The following is a 10574-nucleotide window of genomic DNA, read 5'->3' on the forward strand; positions in this document are numbered from 1 at the left end:
CAATAACATAACTGTTACAGTGACTTGATGCCAATGATATCACCGTTAAATTGACTTGATGCCAATGATATCACTGTAACAGTGACTTGATGCCAATAACATAACTGTTACAGTGACTTGATGCCAATGATATCACTGTTACAGTGACTTGATGCCAATTATATCACTGTAATAGTGACGTGATGTCAGTTATATCACTGTAACAGTGACTTGATGCCAATGATATCACTGTTACAGTGACTTGATGCCGATGATATCACTGTTACAGTGACTTGATGCCAATTATATCACCGTTAAATTGACTTGATGCCAATGATATCACTGTAACAGTGACTTGATGCCAATAACATAACTGTTACAGTGACTTGATGCCAATGATATCACCGTTAAATTGACTTGATGCCAATGATATCACTGTAACAGTGACTTGATGCCAATAACATAACTGTTACAGTGACTTGATGCCAATGATATCACTGTTACAGTGACTTGATGCCAATGATATCACCGTTAAATTGACTTGATGCCAATGATATGACTGTAACAGTGACGTGATGTCAGTTATATCACTGTAACAGTGACGTGATGTCAGTTATAAATATCACTGTAACAGTGATTTGCAGTAGATTACACCAATTTGAATGGGTTTTATTTCATTGTGGCAGATCATGTACAATGATACCGTGACATATATTACCTGCTTTACACTGTGATCAAAACACGGAAGTTACAGATGCGTTATTATGTCATTTAATATCTATTTAAGACCACGGAATTCGATTCGATCACTTTATAATTCTGTAGTCATATATATGTATCGGAACTAGATTGGATCGTCGGTGACCAGAAAGCTCAATTGGTAGAGCGTCCGTCAAGAGTTCGGAGGGTCCCAGGTTCGAACCCCGGTCTGGCCGTGCATTTTCCCTCTTCTGTTACAGTGGTGCCTGTGACCAACCCTTGTGTCAAGCGTTTTGTGTATGCTTGGCAAGGGTTTCCCGAAACTGGGTTGTAAATAGTTGTGTCTTCGGGGGCGAAGACTTAGAAAAGGGAGGAAGACATTGCATATTTCAGAATAGGGGCATTAGCATGTGTGTGTCAAATACTTAAATCTACTACTAGTCATTTTGATCGTGGTTATAAATATCCAACGCATGTTAGAGTATATGTTAATTGGTTATTATACGAGTCCTTTTCTGTTCTCGTGATCTTTTTTTAAAGAAATATGTCTCGATGAAAACGACATTGTCCAGGCCACTTGTAGCCGTGGGACAGGATCAATGTCTACAGAGCCGTCACTACGGGTGCTTGTATGTAAACACATATCAACGTGTAACGTAATACACAAATGGGAGTATTGGACAGACGCCAGGTAAGGAACGGTGTTCTAGCTTACCTGGACAGGTGATAAGGGTGTAAACAGAGACGAACACGTATATATCATCTGGGGTGTAAACGAATATAGTGGTCACAAAACTGGACAAACGCTTGAGACTGCTGAACTGATCCCAGAGGTGCTCAATGGGATTGAGATATGACCAATGTTGCCGCGTGCGACATGAGCGCCTGCGTTATTTTGCTGACAAGTACCGCCATTTGTCACTGAAAATATAACAACATGTGGACCAAGATCTGTTCGCAGTAACGGTGAGCGTTCAGACCACAGGGACCTGCTAATTTGTTACAGCTATATTTGGAGTAATAAGGTGTTCAGAGTCTTATATGTGATCATTGGGGGTGTCATTTTACCAAAAGTCGATATAAACCCCTAAAACATATAACATTATTCTTAACACCTTAGTTTAGGTCCAAATAAAGCTGTAACAAATGATCTGTCCCTTGGTTCAGACTACCGTCGACGATCACAAAGCCTATGCGCCCAATGTTCGACATCCCACCCAACACCATGACGCTTCCTCCATCGCCAAAACGATCCTGACGTAACATGACGCTTCCATCGCCAAAACGATCCTGACGTAACATGACGCTTCTATCGCCTAAACGATCCTGACGTAACATGACGCTTCCTCCATCGCCAAAACGATCCTGACGTAACATGACGCTTCTATCGCCTAAACGACCCTGACGTAACATGACGCTTCTATCGCCTAAACGACCCTGACGTAACATGACGCTTCCTCCATCGCCAAAACGATCCTGACGTAACATGCCGCTTCCATCGCCTAAACGATCCTGACGTAACATGACGCTTCCATCGCTAAAACGATCCTGACGTAACATGCAGGCGTCCTTGTAACGTTCATCACGCCAACGATACACTCGCGTTCTGCCATCTGAGCGATTGAGTAAATGTTGTTCAGTTCAGTTTCAGTTTCTTTATTTCAGTGAGCCATCCGACACATAGGTTAAATATCAAACAACTACATCATGTAATACATGTACAAGAGATTATATATAGAGAATAATACATGCCTTTTTCCATATCACACCCAGTATCAACCCGAGACTGCAATATCAGCCCAAGGGCCGAAGGCTCGAGGGCTGATATTGGTCGAGGGTTGATACTGGGGGTGATATGGAAAAAGGCTTGTTTTATTCTGTTTATTACATACTTACTAATAAAACCTACTATCTTATGATTTATTTTTATTTTTGAAATATTGAAAAACGGTTTTTTTTTCGAAAATGGGTGTGATACGGGTTTTGCGGGCTGATACGGCTTTTGGGGTGTGATACGGCGGGGGCTGATACGGGTTTTGGGGTGTGATACGGCGAGGGCTGATATGGGTTAGAGAAATTGTCGTATCGCATATACAAAAAAACTGTATTTATTAGTAAGTATGTAATAAATACTAGTATACACGTTATATATATACTTTAAATTGATTAAGTGGAGAGTGAGCTTACAAAGTACACAAGTAGTTTTCCGTATCAGACATTGATTTCTCTACGTTTCCTCGTAGCACAATGTAAATACTTTCCAAGATTACATAATTCTTTTACATTATTAGTACTCAATAATTTCGTTAACTTAAAAACATTAGGACTTCTGTGATATAATCGCTTGATATATTTACATCATTATCATCATCATCATCATCATCATCATCATCATCATCATCATCATCTTCCTGGACAGGAGCTGACCCTTAGGGGTTAGCTGCTCAAGCGACATGGTGCGCATGTCTCGAACCGCCAGTTAAAAAAATCAAAATAGCTAGACGTTTAAAGTGGCTCACTATGTGACAGCTATGAACTGTGTTACATAAAAATATAAAATGTTGTTCTGGTATCCGGCAATGCAGGTTCAGTGGTGTATTCCTGAAAGGTCCTCTGGTCGTAATGAGGACTGGAAGGATTCCACTGAAGGGGCAGTCTTGTTGTTACTGGGAATGTGGTTCCAGGTTATGATGGTCCGGGGAAGAAAGGTGTTCTGATAGGTGTCAGTCTTGACCGAGATTTACTTCAACCTGTCGCTGGTGGCTCCATAGGTCCTTGCATCTGCCTGCCTGATCTTATCGCTGAACTCCACGTCAACAATGTTGTTGATGATCTTGTATAACAAGTTGCCCTGGCCCCTGCCCTCCTTACTACTAGGGGTTCCCATCTCAGATGACGCAGTATGGCCGTCATGCTACCTTCATCTCTGGAGTAGTTCTGCGTGGTAAATCTTGCAGCCTGCTTTAGGACTCTCTCCATCATCTCGATATGTTGGACTTGATAGGGGTCCCATACTCCTCCAGCGTATTCCATTATGGGACGAACTAGGGTTGTATACGTTCTTGCCCTAACTTCCTCTGGGCAGGCTCGGAGGTTCCTTCAGAGAAAGCCTACTGACCTAGCTGCCTTCGATGATGTAGCACTGATGTGAGGATGCCTGGAGAGGCGGCCATGCGAGACCCAGTTGGTGAAAACCATTGACGACTTTGCCGAGGGCATTGACAGTGGAAAGCAGACAGACATCGTTCTTTTGGACTTCTCTAAGGCCTCCGACAAGTTCCCACACCAACGCCTCCCCCACAAGCTCCATCACTATGGGATCCGAGGTAACATACACCAATGGATTAGGAACTTTTTAGACATCAGAAAACAACGCGTTATCGTCGAAGGGAGCGGATCATCAGAAGCAGACGTACTACCAGGAGTACCCCTGGGCACTGTGATCGGCCCCTTGCTGTTCCTGCTGTATATACATGTAAATGACCTGCCGGAGGTAGTGAAATCCAACATCCGGTTATTTGCAGATGACTGCGTTATCTACCGAAAAATACATTCTTCCAGAGACAGCGTCTACCTCTGCAAGTTAGGTTCTGTTCAAGTGGTAGTTGGTTTTCCGGATGTTCCTTCTACGAGGTACGCGCATGATGACGCACTTGTCCGGGTTAAAGGCCATCTGCCAATCGCGTGTCCACTTGTGGAGGGCGTTGAGATCGTCCTGTAGCTTGACGCTGTCTCTGGAAGAATGTATTTTTCGGTAGATAATGCAGTCATCTGCAAATAACCGGATGTTGGATTTCACTACCTCCGGCAGGTCATTTATATACAGCAGGAACAGCAAGGGGTCGATCACAGTGCCCTGGAGTCTCCTGATAGTACGTCTGCTTCTGATGATCCGCTCCCTTCGACAATAACGCGTTGTTTTCTGCTGTCTAAAAAGTTCCTAATCCATTGGTGTATGTTACCTCGGTTCCCATAGTGATGGAGCTCGTGGAGGAGGCGTTGGTGTGGGAACTTGTCGAAGGCCTTAGAGAAGTCCAGAAGAACGATGTCTGTCTGCTTTCCACTGTCAATACCCTCGGCAAAGTCGTCAATGGTCTTCACCAACTGGGTCTCGCATGGCCGCCTTTTCCGGAATCCGTGCTGGGTGTCAGACAGAATCTGTTCTTCAACCAGGTTTTCCATGATGGAGCTATGTAGGATGTGTTCGATTAACTTTGAACATATCGTAGTCAATGACACTGGTCTGTAGTTAGCAGCGCTGAACTGATCACTCTTCTTGAAAACAGGAACGACATGGGCTACTTTCCATGCATCCGGCACAGCGGTTGAGTCGAGTGATAACTGGAACATCATCCTTAGGACACTTCGACAGGTGTTATTTCCTCCTGTTGCTCCTTGAGTAGCCTTGCTGGTATGGCGTCCTGTCCTGAAGCCTTGTGAGGCTTAAGTCCTCCGAGATGCTTAAATACTCCCGCTCTGTCACCCCAATGTCTCGCATGTCGAGGTTTCGATGGTGACCCATGGATGGCGTAGTGGTCATGTCTTCACTGGTAAAAATAGAGCTGAATTGGGAATTAAGGATTTCGGACCTAGTTCCAGCATCGCTGTACAGCAGGCCATCTCTCTTCGTTAAGGGTGCAACTCCCGAAGACTCCTGTCTTTTACTCTTTATAAAGGACCAGAATCGTTTTGGGTTCTGCTTACAGTCTGGACTGACGATGTTGTTAACATACTGGTTGTGGGTAGATCTGATCTTTCTCCTTGTCGCAGTTTTCAGATTATGGTATCTTCTCCAGTCCGGTCCTTTTTCTTGGCTTTGGCTTTGTGGTAGGCTCGGTCCCTACGTCTAATGAGTCGTCTGATGTCAGTGGCTCGGTCCCTACGTCTAATGAGTCGTCTGATGTCAGTGTTAATCCACGGGTTTGTATGGCACGATCTTGACAGCTTGCTGGGGACATTCTTAGACTGGATGTTGCTCTGGTTACAATGGAAGTCCTCACACATTTCACTGACGTCACCAAAGTTTTTCGTCATGAAGTCTCTAGTAAATAATGAGGCATCATCATGGAGGCCCTGCGTGTTAGCCTTGTTCCAGAGATGAATTGTACGCCGAGATGGCTTCAGACTGCTGGCAATGGTCTTGGAGTCGACAATGACAATGTCGTGGTTATCGACACCAGGTATGGTCTTACACTTAGATATGAAGGAGGGATTACTTGTTAGGAAGACATCGAGTATGTTGTTCCTTCTTGTAGGGGCTGTGACAATTTGTTCAAGGAACAGTTGGTATCCAGGTCCAGGTTCAGTTTACTTGTCTCCCTTGGGTATTGGTTCCCTGTAACTGTTAAAGTTTTCCAGTCTATAACTAACCGCCAAGGACCCGTGGAGCCACCAGTGGCAGCTTGGAGCAAATCCCAGTCAAGACTGACATCTATCAGAACTCCTTTCTTCCCCAGATCATCATAGACTCTTTAATCCTCTCAGCTAGGTCTTGATATAATGGACATTTTAGGATGAAGTGAAATTCATCTTCTATATCACCAGAAGCACAGCGAGTACATGATCTATTCTGTCGAACAACATTGTTCCGTGCCCACGCTTAGCGATTTCGGATATGACGCCGGATCAATTGATGAGGTACATGACACGATCAGAGAATGTAGCCCCATTTCGGCAAACCGACGGATTACAGGTTGTGGACTTAATACAATGCGACAGTGGCTGGAGATGTTTGGTGCAGTACTTGCCGTCGTTACTGTCCAATTACGCAGATGGCGTTAACAAGCAGATCCTTTATATCTACATTATGTCGATCGACCGTCGAATTCGTGGCTGTAAGCCTTCCCCAATGTTTAGATATAGTCATTCTGGCTCCACTAAACCCCAGGCGACCTCGGTGTACATAACTCCACCCTGTATCCTGTCAATGGTTCTGTCACGGATAACGACATCAAGCCGTGACTCACTGATTTGCATTGGACACCAAAGCAGCGATGTTTTCCTTGGTTACCCGATAGAAAGAATATAAGACTATTTCATGCCCAGGGCCCGTATTCATGAAACCGTTCTCGTGCTCAAGCATAGATGCTGTGCTCAAACCAACTTTCTTGCAACTCGCTGAAATCATGTCAAACGATCAAAAGTCAAATATAAACATTGAAAACAGTATTAGGCGTCAACTCTCTTCAAGGTTTTCCCAAATCATTGACCATATAAGATTTTCTTAGCAATTTAAAGACCGAACAAGAAATTCGACTTGAGCACAAAATCCATGCTTGAGCACGAGAACGGTTTCATGAATACGGGCCCTGGGGTGTAGGATAACAGTTTGGGAAATTCCACCCGCGGGGTTTTCAAATTTGGTAGGTTTTGTCAAATTTGAAAATCCCGAGGATGGTATTTCCCTATCCTAAACACTTAGGCATGAAAGAGTATTATTTTCTCTCATTCTACCTACCAGTATAAGCTCAGAAACCATGAAAATGCGTTTGGACATGCTACCATTTTGAAAATATCATTTTTCATCCGAGTTTTTCGACGAAAACGAATCTGTCAGCGAGATTAAGCATACCCAATATTTGCAAACAGAGTTTCCTCAAAAATATTAATCTCATGTTTCTAATGTACAGCGTAAATATAACGTAAAAGGTTTTAATTTCATCACGTCGCTTCTTCAGCATTGCGCCATTGATTTTTTTTTTCAAATTCGTGACGTCACGCCATTGTTGAACTATTGTGACTTCATGTTTGGTGAAATGGCGTTTTGGAATAATAGATTATTTCACCCCTATCCCCTTGACGTTTGTCACAAGCGATCGTTGACCATTGGGCTTAAAAGTTTTTTGGAAAACATGGTGTTTAGTTGAGTTTTTAAATGGAGCAATATATAAGATAGTAAAATCAAGAGGCCAGTCATGAGATCGCCTGTGACAAACGTAAACAGATAGGAGTTTTGCGCGGAGTAATACAATAAACCTTAAAACTACGTAGATTTTTTTTTAAAACAATCCTATCGTCATTGGCTTTTCCATTAGCACATTTACACTTGAAATGGTATTGTTATTCTCACAAAATTTTCTTGTAACTTTGTATTGATATGTTTATGAAGAACTATTTTCTTACGCGATCACTTTTGTGTGAACACTATTACCGGTTTCGGACGTCATCTGCCGCGAGCAGACGTTTTCTTTGTTTGAGAAAATACGTTCCCAAGTTCTGGGGAATTGGGAAAATCCATTCTCAAGTTTTTCTCAAGTTGTTCTCAAGTCGTTCTCAGATAAATGAATTGATCATGCTACCGGTATATAATAAGGTAGTATATAGATGATAAATATAGGATCTTACATGAGTTTCCATTTCATATGAGATTTATAAAACGAATCTAAGAATTTTTCAACTTAGCGAGCCTCTGGCGAGCTGAAATGAAAAATTAGTGACGAGTTTCATAAATTTCATATGAAATGAAAACGAGTGAAATATCCTTCTTATTACATAATCAAGATTTGAGGCATTTATTCGTGTAAAACGACAATTTGCATGCAACCTTGAAATGTAAAAAGCCGCCTTTTTGACTCCAATGCGTAAGTCTGTGACGTCATGTACTTGTCCTAGGCGTGACGTCACAATTGAAACAATTGAAACTTACAACCAATAATAGGGCTGATCATCCTCGATTTCCAGGGGTTACGCTCACTTTCGCTCTCTGTACCCCTGGAATTTGTCATACCTTTGAAGGCACGAAGATAGCTGTTTGATTGGTCCCAGGTGAAAAAAACACCTGACCAATCGCTAGGCTGATACCTGTCCTTGGAAGATTACAAAGAAGAGACTCCCGACTTCAAAGTCTGTCAATTATTACCGTTACGTGACCGCGAGATTCTTTTGATGTACATCAAAGGATCGAACTAGTCTTTTTTGTCTCATCAACAAGGTGGCGCACACCGAGCCTTCAAGTTTGCTATGACATATTCCAGGTTTGTAGAGAGCGAAAGTGAGCGTAACCCCTGGATATCGAGGATGAGGGCTGATAGGTCATATTACATGGGTAAATACGCAAAAAATATGACATGAGTATATTCAAACATTATGTGATATGCGGATACACCAGTCCAGGGTTAGTGAAAGAAATGTCTTACACCCCTTTCTTACCCTGGACCAGAGACGTATATATAGATTACATATAAATCTATAACCTGTAACTGAGCGAGATCGAGTTATTTCAGTAGAGGGCTGAGATTCTTTGACATAATCTTAGAATCTTAGCCCGAGACTGAGATAAACCGATTTTGCTCAGTTACAGGTAATAGTTTTTTAAGCTACATTTGAATGCTTCCGCCAAAAATGTAGTCCGTCCTTACAAAGAGGACAACTTTTTTCACAGTGAAGATTATATTTTATCTACCATATCAGATATCAAACTACGTTATGTTCATCGAAATGATACGCATAACGACAAAACAGAATATATCTAATACAGATTGTCAATTTCGAGCCGTCAATGCGTTGATGAATACATGGCTGTATAAACACTCCGGCCTTCCACGCAGGCGGCCGGGGTTCGATTCCCGAAGTCGTCGTACGCATGGATATTCAGAGAAAGTGTTTTTCCCCTGCCCACACAACTCCAACAACCCAGGTGGAGTATATATTGGTCTGGGGTTGATGTTGCGGTGTCTGTGCTGTAGCATTCAAGTGAGGTGGCACAATAAATCATGCCGTTGGAAGCACGGTCCCGCTACAAACAGAACACATTACATCTCCAACACATACGCAGGCATATAGACATAGGGAGATATTAGCAAAATGGCATAGGACTAGTAGTAAGCGCCTGATAAGGCAGCTTATGTGAATTCCGAAAATAAATGTATTGATTTATATATGTATATGCTAATTACATTAATTGTATATCTATGTACTGTAAAGCGCTTTAGAGTGGCTTATGTTAGCTAGATAGGGCGATATATCAAATGCTGTATATTATTATTATTATAAAAATTCCGCGAAATATTACGTAAAGGTACAAGACAGATCGTACAAGACAAGATAAAGAAATCAAGTATTGGGTATGACGTGGGATATCTCTGTCTGAAGTGCAATAAAGCTCTATCTTACACACACGGAAATGAGAGAAAAACTAGTCCTTTACACACTTTGCATACACACTTACACGTACAAATCTTCTGCGCGTAAATCGAGCACAATATCATGATGATAGATACGTTTCACTTAATTTTGTCGACGTTTATATGAATATAACCTCAAGTCAATACCCGGGGACAATACTATAAAGCAATAACCTTTTTTCTGATGTAATGAACATGCCACATTTAAAATAATGTCACGTTTCTTATTGGGGTTAGTATATTTTGTCAATTTGTTAGCTCACCTTGTGATATTATGACCTGGCGCAGCGAACTCCGTCGTCTACTTCTCGTTTTAACGACTTTTTCTAACGAACCAAAAGGCCTGTAGTTTTGGTATTTGGCTGGTAGCTTCATTGGATAGAGTCCAAAAAAAATAGGAATAAAATTGACCTTGACCAATATACAAGGTCAATTTTTGTAAAAAAAAGTTCAAACTACTTTTTCTGAAGAGCAGAAAATCCTAAAGTCATGATATTTAGCTGGTAGCTGACAAGGTCACAGGGGTCAAATATGTCAAAAACTTTAAAAGACTTCTTTTGAATACCCAAGTTTCCTTGGATAAAGCCCAACAAACACTGAGAACAGAAATTACCTAGACCTTCTTTCAATGTCGCTTGGGCCAAATATGTCAAAACTGTATACAACTTCTCTTTCGGAATCGTAAGGCATAGAACCATAATATTTGTCTGTTAGCTTCCTTGGATGGACTCCGAAAAAGTTTGCGAACAAATTTTACCCTGACTTACCATATCA

The sequence above is a fragment of the Mizuhopecten yessoensis genome, unplaced genomic scaffold (assembly GCF_002113885.1).
Source record: "Mizuhopecten yessoensis strain PY_sf001 unplaced genomic scaffold, ASM211388v2 scaffold10363, whole genome shotgun sequence".
In the NCBI taxonomy this organism is placed as follows: Eukaryota; Metazoa; Mollusca; class Bivalvia; order Pectinida; family Pectinidae; genus Mizuhopecten; species Mizuhopecten yessoensis.